Below are 12,846 nucleotides of genomic sequence, written 5' to 3'. Positions count from 1 at the left end.
CTTTAAATCCTGACTGTTGATTGTTTTAATCAACGGCCCTCGTTCTTTCTTTCCTTTTTTAATTCCGCCCCAGCCCCTAACCCTAATCATTTCTCCAAATTAGCCGCCCCCGAATTCTCTCATCCTCTCAAATGCTCTCTAACACTCGAAACCCTAGCCGCCTCTATCGTCGTCTCCGACTAGTTCTCACCGGAGTCCATGGCTTCTCAGGCCATGGACGGCCTGTGCTCTCTTCCCTTTACTCCCAAACCATGATTATTCAAGGTTCTTCGAGGATTCGATCTTCAACAGACTTGTTCAGGTCCTCCGCCAACCTGAGTTCCTTTGGTTTCTCCGGCTCCGTCCCGGCATGTTCGAGCTTTGACAAGGCTTAGCATGGCCCAGACTCGTTCAGAGACCAAACCATTCCAGGCCTTCTCGTCTCTAGGGTTTCTCGGAAACCCTAAAAAGCTTGATTCGAGGTTTTTCTTTCCTAATTTTCTTAGATCTGTAGCAGATCTATGCTCTATTCGATGTTTCAACGATTTCCCCTAATTTTCCCTTTTTAAAATTAGTCTGTTCAAATTAGGGTTTTCAAAAAAATCCTAAAACGATTCTTCTTCTTCTTCTTCTTCTTCTTCTTCTTCTTCTTTCTTTCTTTATGTGAATCTGTGTGCTCATGCCATGCTTTAGGGGGTTTTCGTTTGTTTCTTATGATTTGCTGTTAATATGCATGTCTCTCTGCCTTTGTTCTATTACTGCTTCTACTGATTTTTCTATAAGCATGTTTATACGCCTATCTTGCCTGTCCCTTTACTATTTCTGCTACTGAAAGTGTTTACTCTTACTGGATTTATTTTGGGTTATTGAACTTGCTTCTTTTACTACTTCCTAAACTTCTATGGCATCTCTTCTCTCTTCTGAACTGGTTGAGTTTTAGTTTGCACTCTACTGCTTTCGATTGCTACGTATGTCTGTGTATTTCCTCAGGGAATTCTGAAAGAGTTCCCCAGGCTTGTTGAGTTTGCCTTCTCTTTTTGTGTGTCCTACTCGGATTGAAATCCTATTTGGGGATTTTGCGAGCTTTTCGTTCTAGGGTTCTACTCTAGAAACCCTAGGCTCTCAAATTTGTGCTGAGTTCATAGACTGAACTGAAACTTACTTTCCTTTTTGCTTATGATTCTAAAACTGTTTATGCCAATCTTTCTTTCTTGCTTGATACTAACATGCTTATATACGAGGGTTTTGTTCTTTTTGAATTGATACTATTAGCTTGTGATTGATTTCAATCTCCTTTCACTGAGGCTCGATTGATTTGCTACTGATTTTTTACAACTTAGCCTTTTCCCTATTTTCCTGACTAAGTTCATTCAAAGCTTTTAAAACTTTCCGGCTATTTGATTACTTTGTTTCCTTATTCTTTCAAAATTGTGTACTATAGTTTCTTACCTTAAATAGACTCTGTATGAACCTACCCTTTATTATGCTACTCTGAAAGGTTTTCATTATTTTCCTTTCCTTAATTACTCATTCTCGTTTGAAATCAAATCCCTTTGACTAAGGGAGATTCTGTTTGATTGGCAAAAAGTTTATTTCCTTGCCTTTTTGTTTACTCGTTTTTGCACTATAAAAAGGGACACACACTTCAGACTTCAGAAAACACGACACAAGCTCAATACTTTCTCTACTACTATTTTCTCTACTTCTAATACTGAACACTTTGCTCTTCTTCTCTTTTACTGCCTGAAACATTCTTGAGTTCTTTTTGAACTCTCAAGTGTTTTTGCTGAAGACTTAAGTCTGCTCTGATTTCTGGCTGGCTGCTTACTCTGTTATTCTGCTGTTTATTTACTTTGCAACTGGTATGTCACTCTTAATTTAAATAATTCTCATCCACTATGTGTTTACTTCTTAGTTTGTTATGTTCTTCTTTACTATGTTTCTGCAACTTTGTGGCTACTTTTCTTATGTGAATTCCCTCTCATTTTTCCTCTTTGTATGAGAGTATGGTTCTAGCCATGACATCACTCTGTTATTGTTGCCCATGACTTTGAACTGGGTTCTTTGAACCCCTTAACTCAAACCAATTCCCACTTCCCCTTTCCCCTTATGTGTGCTTTGAGCCTAAGACCTTGGTCCGGCAGTGTCCTAATCACTGTCCAGACCTTGGTCTGACCTTCAATAGGTCTTGCTCTCATTTGTTTGGCCAAATAGGTTGGTCAGGGGGTGTGTCAGCCAGCCTTATGACTGGGTATGACCACTAATCTATTATGACTTCCCCAACCCCTTTTCACACTTACACTCATTCTTAGCAATTAAGTTCTGCCCCTCTCTTGCAAGCCATGCTTTGGGACCCTTGAGTTCCTACTGAACTTGGATGCCTGAGGGCTGGCTCTTCCGCACTGACTATTCTTTTAATGGTATCCTGGGTGTAAGCAATGCCGAGAATCCTTGAAATTCCTTGGAACTCTGAAACACTTTGGATAAGAGAAGGCTTTGGAAATCAGGATTCGGAATTGGTTAATCATATAATATTAGACATTAAGATTGAATTAGCTTCCTCGGATGCAGTTGTTGGTCTTTGATGTATTTTTATCTTTTCTTTTGGTCTGTAATAACTTGTACAAACCCGGGGAATCTAGTAAAAGGGTATGGGAGGGATTTTACTTTCCTGCATCAACGGGTAGAAACCATGCTTTAGGGTTTTAATTCTTTTTAATGTTTCTGATCCAATCCCATAGAAATCATGCCTATAGGAGACGATATTTAACTTTCTGCAATCTTGCATATAGATATCATGCCTATAGGAATGTGCATGTTCACGATATTAGGCAAATTTTTAGGGTTAATCAAATCAGCATCTATTTACAAGTTTGTTAACATGGTTTAAAACAAATGACTCGTAGAGATCATGTCTATAGGAAGTTTTTAAAATCAAACTTGCCTCACTCGTCTAAAAGCAGTAACGATTTCATTGACTAGCGGACAAAAACCAGTGGTTCGGACCTCTTCTCAGATTAGTACAACTCTTTCTAAAACCTAATCTTCTGGTAAACTTGCATGTTTTCTGAAACTTACTGCCTTTTCTAGTAGTTTGATGAACGATTTCCAACTCAGTTACATATCACTTTTCTGTATTTTATCATTTTTAATAAGTTCTGCAGCTCGAACTCATTTTCTCCTTAAACAACCTGCCTCTTTTGAAACTTGTTTAAAATTGCTCTTTCTCTACTAATCTGCAATTCATTGGTCTGTCTTCTGGGAACTATTCTACGTCGTTTTGTTAAGTCTGTGGCTTGCCTTTTCTTCAAAACTTTTCTGTCTATTTTCAAAAGAATCAGTAATCCCACTCGTGTTAATTAAGTGCCTTAATCTCTGACAATTGTATCCGAGTTGCCTAATGCAGACTTTCTGTCTAAATATATGTGTTGAACCAGTCCGCTCGCCGCTTAATTTTTAACTTAAGACCAAATCAGTATATGCTAAGACATGCTAAACTACGTGTTGTCTGATTTAAGGGGTTTATTTGAGCCTTGTTTGCTTGTTTACTCATCCCTTTATTTGATATTTGTTTTGAATGTCGAAACTAGAATTTTATCCTTTAAACTCCATAAAGGCCCCATCCCTTTCTTCCCTCTTAGGATTAGAAGTCCTAATACCCCGGGACTGATAGGTCGGGACGGGTATTAGCATGCAATAAGTAAATGAGACTAAAAGCACTTTAACACCTTAACGGGGTGGGAAGGGTAGAATATGGATATGATGACCGGTGCGCTAATATCACGTGCGACCCCTCTTCTGAGAAGTGATTGCTGGATATTGCATTGAAGTGATCCATATTAATCATAAACCTAGGACCCCCTCCCTTTTATTTGCTTTCAACTCTTCTTGTAGGACTATTCAAATCTCTTTTTCATGAATTTCTGCCTTCTCTACTTATCTTTGAAAATTTTCAACTTGGTCGCAATCTTATGTGCGAATCCTTATTTGAGCCTTGATTGTTTACTTGTAAAGTCACAATTGCAACATGGCCGGGAACCACACTAGTGGATCTTGAGGGGTGCCTAACACCTTCCCCTCGGGATAATTTCTAGCCCTTACCCTAATCTCTGGTCTCTTCATCTCAAACCCTTCTTAAAGTGTCCTAATGCACTATAATCATTAGGTGGCGACTCTTCAACTTCTAAACCCAATTCTCGAAAGGGAATAGAGTTGTCCTCCCAATGTCGTATACCCGATTTCTGACCCTACGGTTAGAGGAAAAGGGGGGGCGTCGACACTCCTTAATTTCTTGGAAGTCTAAGAAACAAACCACCATCTCCAGGAGTTCAGCTGAGGCAGAGTACAAGAGTCTAGCTTCTGTAGTTGTAGAGATCATGTGGCTTGTTGGTTTGTTCAAATAGTTAGGTGTGGAGGTTCAGTTGCATGTCCCTATTCATTGTGATAGCAAATTTGCTATCCAAATTGCTGCTAATCTGGTGTTTCACGAACGTACTAAGTACATAGATATTGATTGTCATTTTATTCGCGAGAAGATTCAACTTGGTTTGATTCATGCAGTTTATGTTTCTACTACAGAACAATAGGCAGATATCTTGATGAAAATCTTGACATCTTTGCAACATCACTATCTGCTTTCCAAGCTAGGAATGAAGGATGTCTTCATACCTCATAGCTTTAGGGGGTGTAAAGGATAATAATAGTAGTATAGATAATAATAGTACAGCTATCACCTAACCATTGTATAGTTAACTTAAGTTAGTTAGAACCATAGTTAGTAAGTTGGTTGTTAGTATAGTTAGTTAGGTATTAGTTGTATAAATATAGCTTTCCACTACTTGTAATGACAGTTGTCATTTTAATTGAATACATTTTCCTCTGTTCCATTCCTTTCTCTATTCTTTCTTCTTCTTCTTCTTCTTCTTCTTCTTCTTCTTCTTCTTCTTCTTCTTCTTCTTCTAAAATGGCTACCGTGATCTTGTCTCAATCTGATTGAATTGGACAAAGTTTACCGAGGGCCTCAAATGAGTTTCGGATAGGTTTGGGTTGTATTGCGCTCGTTTTTCTTATGTTTCGACGATGTTTTTTCAAGAATAAATGATATCATATTGAACAAATGAGCTCCAATTTCTTTTTTGAGTGAAGCATTAGACCATTATCGTAATTATGGACCCGTAGCAAAAAGAATCGTCGAATTTGGACATCGTATGAGGATTTCATGGTCGTTTTACTAAGAATTAAGTTGCCAGATTTTCCAGAGTAATTAAGAAATTGTCATTGACGACGTATTTAAAAATCTGCACTATTTACAAATATTAAAACCTACATATCTCATTCATTAGGGATTGCTCTGATGGTAAGCAACCTCCACTTCTCTGATGGTAAGCAGCCTCCACTTCCAACCAAGAGGTTGTGAGTTTGAGTCACCCCAAGAGCAAGGTGGGGAATTCTTGGAGGGAAGGATGCTGAGGGTCTATTTGGAAACAGCCTCTCTACCCCAGGGTAGGGGTAAGGTCTGCGTACGCACCACCCTCCCCAGACCCCACTAGTGGGATTATACTGGGTTGTTGTTGTTGTATATCTCATTCATTATAAGGTCAAATTGAGTGATTCAAAAACCTAACCTAACTTGACTAGAATTTCACAAAGAATCTATTGGAGGCATAAAATACGAGTTTCGGGATCATTTGACATGAGAAACGAGGCAGAATAGCTGGCAGAAAAATATATAAAATAAGGGGTTGTTCATTCGATCATATTTTGAGTTAGGTAGCTCGGATTTGGGCGATTTTGGAGGAGATTTTCACCATATGGATTGAAGTAAGTGTTCTCTACTCGGTTTTGGTTATATTTCATGAATCCATCTTCGTTTTTGGTATTTGATTGATGATTTCAAAGTGAAATTAAAGGAGTTTGGGCTTGAGTTTTGGAGAGTTATAGGTAGGGATTTGAGGGACCAAACAGAGTCTGATTTTGACAAATTTTATATGATTAGACTCGGGAGAGGACGGGATTTATTATTCTGTCATTTTTGACTGATTTCGAGATGTGAGCCCGGGGCCGGATTTTAGCCGATTTCAGATTTTTGGCATATTTTGTAGTTTTTATTGTGGAATTCGATTCTTCAGCACATGGTGATGGTATTAATCTTATTATGGTTAGATTAAGAGATTTTGGAGACCGAGTCCAGAGACGAGGGTATCTCGGAGTAGGATATGCAGTTGAGGTAAGTAACCGTTTTAACTCTGGCTTTGAGGATATAAACCTGGAGATTTGATATCACGTGATTATTTGGAGGTGATACCTGCGCTAGCTGACGGGTGTGTGGGTGTATACCTCGAGGAATTGAGACTTGGTCCGTCTCATGAGGCCTCATGGCCATCATATGTGTTTACGTAGTTACTTATTATCAAACTTTGTCTGCCTTCATGTTAGAGATCATGCTTAGGCTTTATTCATGCTCACATTATTTGTAGTCAGTCATAGAAATTATTGTACATGTTTACCTCAGTCTCTATTATTTGCTAATATGTTGTGATACTTGATGTGGTTGTGTTCCTTTATTTGTTGATGATGGTGAGGCTAGTGAGGTACATGATTGAGTAAGGCCGAGGGCCTGGTTGTGAGGATATTATTATTATAGCGCGTGAGTTTTCCACGTAGCACATGAGTTGACCGTTTGGATATAGGTATTAATACCATAGCGCGTGAGTTATCCGCATAGCACGTGAGTTGACCGTGCGGATCCAAGTATTGATATTATGGCACGTGAGTTGTTCGTGCATCACGTGAGTTGTCCGTGCTTAGTGCTTGGGCTTTAGGAGCCCCTTCGGAGTCTGTACACACCCCAATGAGCATAGAGTGTTGAGCGTATTGAGTGTTGAGTGTTAAGTGTTGAGTGCGAGTGCTGAGTGATGGAGTGACATTGTTGTGAGGTTGCATTTACTTTTGCTGTTGCTGCATTTTACCTGTTAAATTTCTTTGTGGCATTTACTGAGTTATGGAATTTACCTGTTTATTTTTTTAAATTATGAAAATAAATAATTGAACTGTTTTACCTATAAGCTCGTCACTACTTCCTTAGTTATTTCTGTTACTACTGAGTTGGTTGTACTTATACTACATCCTGCACTTTATGTGCAGATCCAGGTGAGTTAGAGCGCGGCGATCATTGAGTTCAGGCCGACTATCTGTGGAGATTGCGAAGTAGCTGCTCGCGTCCGCAGGACCTTGTTACTCATCTTGTCATTTCTTCTTTTGGACAGTTAGATAGTTTATTTATCTTAGTTCATAGTTTTAGACGCTCATGACTTAGTGACACCCCGATATTTGGGACTCGTTTTCGTATTTTATATTAGTTATATTTAGAGTTGGTTTAGTGTATCAGGAATTAAATAATTGCAAATGTTTTATTAAATTCTTGTAATCAAATTAGTAGTAATATTTTGGGAAATAGGCTTGCCTTATAACATGATAGTGCCATCACGACATGGTTAGATTTTGGGTCGTGACAAGGTGGTATTAGAGCCTAGGTTACATAGGTCTCACGAGTCATGAGCAGGTTTAATAGAGTCTTGCGGATCGGTATGGAGACGTCTGTACTTATCTTCGAGAGGCTGCAGAACCTTTAGGAAAACTTCACCTTCTTGAATTTTTATCGTGCAGTATTGATTCATCTTGAAGTGTAACTCTTTGAATTCCTTTCACGCATTCGTATGCGCGCATGAGCGCTCGGTATCAGTTGTGCAACGACAACTTGTGATTCCCTGGATGAGGTGTGAGAGGTAATTTCTATGTGTTGATGTTGGGCCAGTTTAGAGAACTTGAGGCGAAGTTTTGAATGTAGATTGAGCACTAAGGTGTTGATTGTGTGAGTGCGTGCTTGTGGACCTATATGTCTGGTAGTGTCCTTATTAGTGGAAATGGTGGCTGGATGGGCACGTAATGAGTATGATGTGACTGCGAGATGAGTTCATATAATTTGAATGTGACGAGAAGTTATTGCTGAAGGTTTTACCTATTTGAGGCTCCAGGTATGTTTTTAGAATCGTTCGAGGATGAACGCTTGTTTAAGAGGGGGAGGATTATAACGACCCGGTCAGTCATTCGGAGAGTTATAACCCCGTTTCCCCCATTTGTATTTCCTTATGTATTGTTCAACTGTGTTGAGTTGTATCGAGTTGGTAGGTTTGAGTTTGGAGTAGTTTTGGACTGAAATGACCACTTAGTCTCTTAGTTAGAAAAGTCAACAAGAAGTTGACTTATGAGTAATCGAATTTGGATTTGGATTTTTATGATTCGATTAGCTTCGTTGGGTGATTTTAGAATTAGGAGTGTGTTCAGAATATAATTTAGAGGCCCGTGGTAGAATTAGGCTTGAATTGGCGAAAGTTGAAAGTTTATAAGTTTTTAGGCTTGAATTCGAGGTTGATTTGGCGTTTTGGTGTTGTTTTGGGTGTTTCGGAGATTCGACTAAGTTCAGGTAGTGATATATGACTTGTTGGAATTATTGGTTGAGGTCCCGAGGGCCCCGGATGAGTTTTGGATAGGTTTGGGTTGTGTTGCGCTCGTTTTTCTTATATTTCGACGACGTTTCTTCAAGCATAAATGATATCATATTGAACAAATGAGCTCCGATTTTGATGAATTTTATATGGTTAGACTCAGGAGAGGACGAGGTTTATTATTCTACCATTTTTGACTGATTTCGAAACGTGGGTCCGGGGGCCGAATTTTGGCCGATTTCGGATTTTTGGCATATTTTGTAGTTTTTATTGTGGAATTAGATTCTTTATCACATGACGATGGTATTAATCTGATTATGGTTAGATTCGAAGCTTCTGGAGACCAAGTCCAGAGACGAGGGCATCCTGGAGTAGGATTTTATGCGGTTGAGGTAAGTAACAGTTTTAACTCTGACTTTGAGGGTATGAACCCGGAGATTTGATATCACGTGATTGTTTGGAGGTGATACCCGCGCTAGATGATGGAGGTGTGGGTGTATACCTCGAGGGATTGAGACTTGGTCTCTCTCGTGAGGCCTCATGGCCATCATCTGTGTTTACGTAGTTACTTGTTGTCGAACTTTGTCTGCCTTCATGTTAGAGATCATGGTTAGGCTTTATTCATGCTCACATTATTTGTACTCAGTCATAGATACTATTGTACATGTTTACCTCAGTCTCTATTATTTGCTAATATACTGTGATACTTGATGTGGGTTGTGTTCCCTTATTTGTTGATGATGGTGAGGCTAGTGAGGTACATGATTGAGTAAGGCCGAGGGTCTGGTTGTGAGGATATTAATACCATAGCGCGTGAGTTGTCCGCGTAGCACGTGAGTTGACCGTGTGGATCCAGGTATTGATACCATAGTGCATGAGTTGTCCGCGTAGCACGTGAGTTGACCGTGCGAATCTAGGTATTGATATTATGGCACGTGTGTTGTTGTGCAACACGTGAGTTGTCCGTCACCGGAACAAAAGATGCTTTTAGTGGCAATTGTTTAACGACAATACACTTATTGCCACTAATCTTGTTCTCCGAGTTCAAGTATTAACGGCAATTAGATTTGGGTCAGCAATAATTATTCGATTGTGGCAAATGGTATAGTGGCCATTAAAAACTAAAAAATTTAAAGAAACCTTTCCCTCAAATTCCCTAAAATTTCAAATCCCTTCATTCTATGTTCTAAGAATTGCGTCATTCTTTCCATCATCGCCGGCCCTTCATGTTTCGGTGCCATCTCTTAGAATTCCTCAATGACATGGCACTTTCCAGTTTTATTACTATGATAATTGTCTTCGGTCTGTAATTTCTATGCATCTCAAAAGACACCTTTAGGCAAAACCCTAAATCCCTTAGCAGTGCTTTTCCGTCCATAACCAAGTTTGATGACATGTTGCTTTTATTTTGAGGTAAATCATTAAAATCAAAAGTATTAGTTGTTCAATTGCAGGATTTTTCCAGTTTTCTTCAAATTCTTGAGGTTAAAATCAATTTTCACTTTTGTTTTATTTTTCTTTTTACATAAACATTAGTGATTTTATTTCTTCATTTTCTTTCGAGTTATTTATATCACATTTGACATTGTTTGATATGATGTTGGGGAGAAAAAAAAGCCCAATTTCTACTCCTCCACCAACGAATGTGCTGCACAGATTGGTAAAACTTGCTTAGCATTAATGTTAGTGTCTTGTATTTTCTGTGTGCTAGCCTTTATTTGAGAAGCTTTAGAAACAGTCCAAAATAAGCTTTACTTTAAGCACAGTTTGTCCTATGAGATATTTCAAACTGTTGAGTTATGATGAATACTGTGCGTGTCAATGTATATTTTCCTTACTAACAAACGTGGTCTGTTTGAATTGAAAACCTCCCTCAGCTAGGCGGGTCAGTAATGTGGTTATGATTGATTGAAGGATTTCCCATATCAAAGATATGTTGGTGTATGTGCTTTGAACCAGAATTTTATCAGGATCAACTAACTATGTATCCACTGGTGAGTTATCCTTTTCTTTTAAAATTACTACCAATAATTGTAAAGGAATCACACCGTTTTTATCATTTAAGTGAAAATGAATGAGACCAAAATTTGTTAGCTCATATGTTAGTTATCCTCTTCATGAAAAATCTCCAGTGACAAGAATACTATTAACTTAAATTAAGGATTCAATGATGTAAAGAACAAGATACACAATAATAATTGCTTCTATTATCAGCACTCTGCAACTTCACACCTTGGCTCTCTTTCTGCTAGCATCAAAGTCATAATTCTCCAAGCGAGATGCTGAGCGATACATGAGTTTTTTTCTTATGCAATATGAGAAGAAAAGTTGGGCATTTATCTTGGACCTTGCTCATGAATGGGGGATATTTCTACTTTTATACTTTATATATGTAAGTGTTTCTCTTTGATATTTCTATTATGGTATACTTTTTTATTTTTTACATGACTGTTAATGTGATTGATTCTTCCATTTGATCGTGACTATTAATATCCTTATAAAACTTTTAATGTGTTTGATTGAAAGTTACTGCATTTGGAAAAGTGATCTGTAGATACATCTCATGTGAAATTTGATTCTAAAAGAAATAAGACAACTTTGAGCTGTCGGTGATCTGGAAGAATAAATACATTTATAAGGAAGAAGCCTAATAGTATCGTAAGACTTTGTACTTTGATGTGATAAACTTAAAGATGGTATGCATTTCCATCTATGAAGTTTTTTAAGGAACAAAAAAGCTTCGGAGTTCCTCTAAAAAATTCTTTAGGCAAATTTGCATCTTCATCACAGGTGGACATTTCTAAGAATTCTCCATCTAAAAGTTGCTCTTTTGAAGGAAGATGCATGGTGAAGCTGTATCTTTTGGTTCTCCCTTCTTTTTCTTCTCTAGCAGGAAGATAGTGGAATATATAGAAGATTATCTTAGACACTCAGAGGCTATAATTAGTATTAGTTAGTGTTTAAATTTTGGTGTTGCTTGTTATTCCCTATCATGGTTTTTCACCTCTAATGGAATGAAATAAATTGCAATCTCTGTAAGAGTTAGAACTTTGTGTGTTTGACAAGTATCTGCGCCACATTCCAATCATCTTGGTTAACTTCGAATTAGAAAAACTGATGAATTAAAAGAAGATGCTGAAGTGCAAGAAGTACAAAATAGTCCAGAAAGAGATTAGAGCTATTGAATTGTTGGGAGGAACGTAGTTGATACTGGCATGTGAGTGTACCCATTTACTTGTAGTTTCAAAATAGCTCTTTAATTTTTTTTACAGTATGTCTTAAAAGTAGTGATTTTTCTATTTGTGTTTAATGGAATATCATTTCTCTTTTGCAGGTTATTTCAACTTCACTCCTTTCATACTAAAAATTCGACTGCAGATTGAGACTATGCATTTAAACATACAAAAAACCACTGAGTTTGGATTTGTCTACAAGAACAGAAATTTGCTGGCAGATAGAGTTGTTTATCTTCCTATAATGTGCAATTGAATGTCCATGTAAAGTATTTATGTTAATTATCTAGAATGATTAGTGTATTGATGACACAATAACAGCTAGATCAATCTGCTCTCTCAAAATTTATTTAATTGCTACTTAGGGTGGTATTTTAGCTTTTAAATGATTGGTGTAGCGGACAACTTGTAGTTCTTCGCTAAGTATACATTGTTTCTGATTGTTGGTAAAGGAATGTCGTAACCTAGTCATGATATTAATATATTTTTTTTAATTGTTTCAGGTCATACACTATGATATTTAAAACTTTAACATGTGGACGAGTTTCATTGCCATCAAGAGTTGAAGAGATACTTTTTATACTTGCAATGACATCAGATTCAAAGATCTACTTTTCCGTTTATGTTGCTGACACTTTACTACTATGGAGTAGAAGTATTTCTTTGTAATGGATTTAATAAAATACATCATGTTTTTTTTAATTGGGTATTAATATGTTTTACTTTTACAAACTTGTTTACATTTTTATTAAATTTTTAAGGTCAAGTATTATTTATTGATGATGTTTGAATCAAGATGAATGAAAAATAGGTATAACATTTTCCTGGCATTATCGGGAAAATCTTCCTCTAATTATTACCAGCATTAAGAAAGATTTTTAAATGCACGTATAAAGGCAAATCAAGAGTAGTTGTAGTCGCTATTATAATTGTCGCAAAAAATATCCTTTTTGTTGGCAATAAATGGGTCTTTGCCGACACGAACAATGGCCGTTAATATATCAGCTAGCATATTTCAAAGGTAATTTTAGTGGCTATTGTAATTGCCGGTAAATAAATGTCGGTAAAAGTGATAACTTATAGCGGCAATAATTAGTGGCTTTATCAGCACTTGATAAAATTGCGGCTAA

At 37.4% G+C, this 12,846-nt stretch overlaps 1 long non-coding RNA gene across 4 annotated transcripts; it reads left to right on the top strand.

The window, feature by feature from the left end:
• The first annotated feature begins 9,459 nt into the window (after positions 1–9,459).
• On the top strand, positions 9,460–12,418 carry LOC104218652 (uncharacterized). Of its 4 annotated transcripts, none has more exons than XR_011405937.1 (5): positions 9,460–9,896; positions 10,361–10,477; positions 10,698–11,700; positions 11,818–11,980; positions 12,220–12,418. It is a non-coding gene; the product is annotated as an uncharacterized lncRNA (long non-coding RNA). The 4 variants fall into 4 exon arrangements; XR_011405938.1 differs by having other exon boundaries at positions 9,462–9,896; positions 10,361–10,875; positions 11,593–11,700; XR_709039.2 differs by having other exon boundaries at positions 10,361–11,700.
• Positions 12,419–12,846: the final 428 nt, after the last annotated feature.

The sequence above is a fragment of the Nicotiana sylvestris genome, chromosome 3 (assembly GCF_000393655.2).
Source record: "Nicotiana sylvestris chromosome 3, ASM39365v2, whole genome shotgun sequence".
Taxonomy (NCBI): domain Eukaryota; kingdom Viridiplantae; phylum Streptophyta; class Magnoliopsida; order Solanales; family Solanaceae; genus Nicotiana; species Nicotiana sylvestris.
Note: the sequence above shows the minus strand (reverse complement) of the source record. Positions and strands in the feature narration are given on the sequence as shown.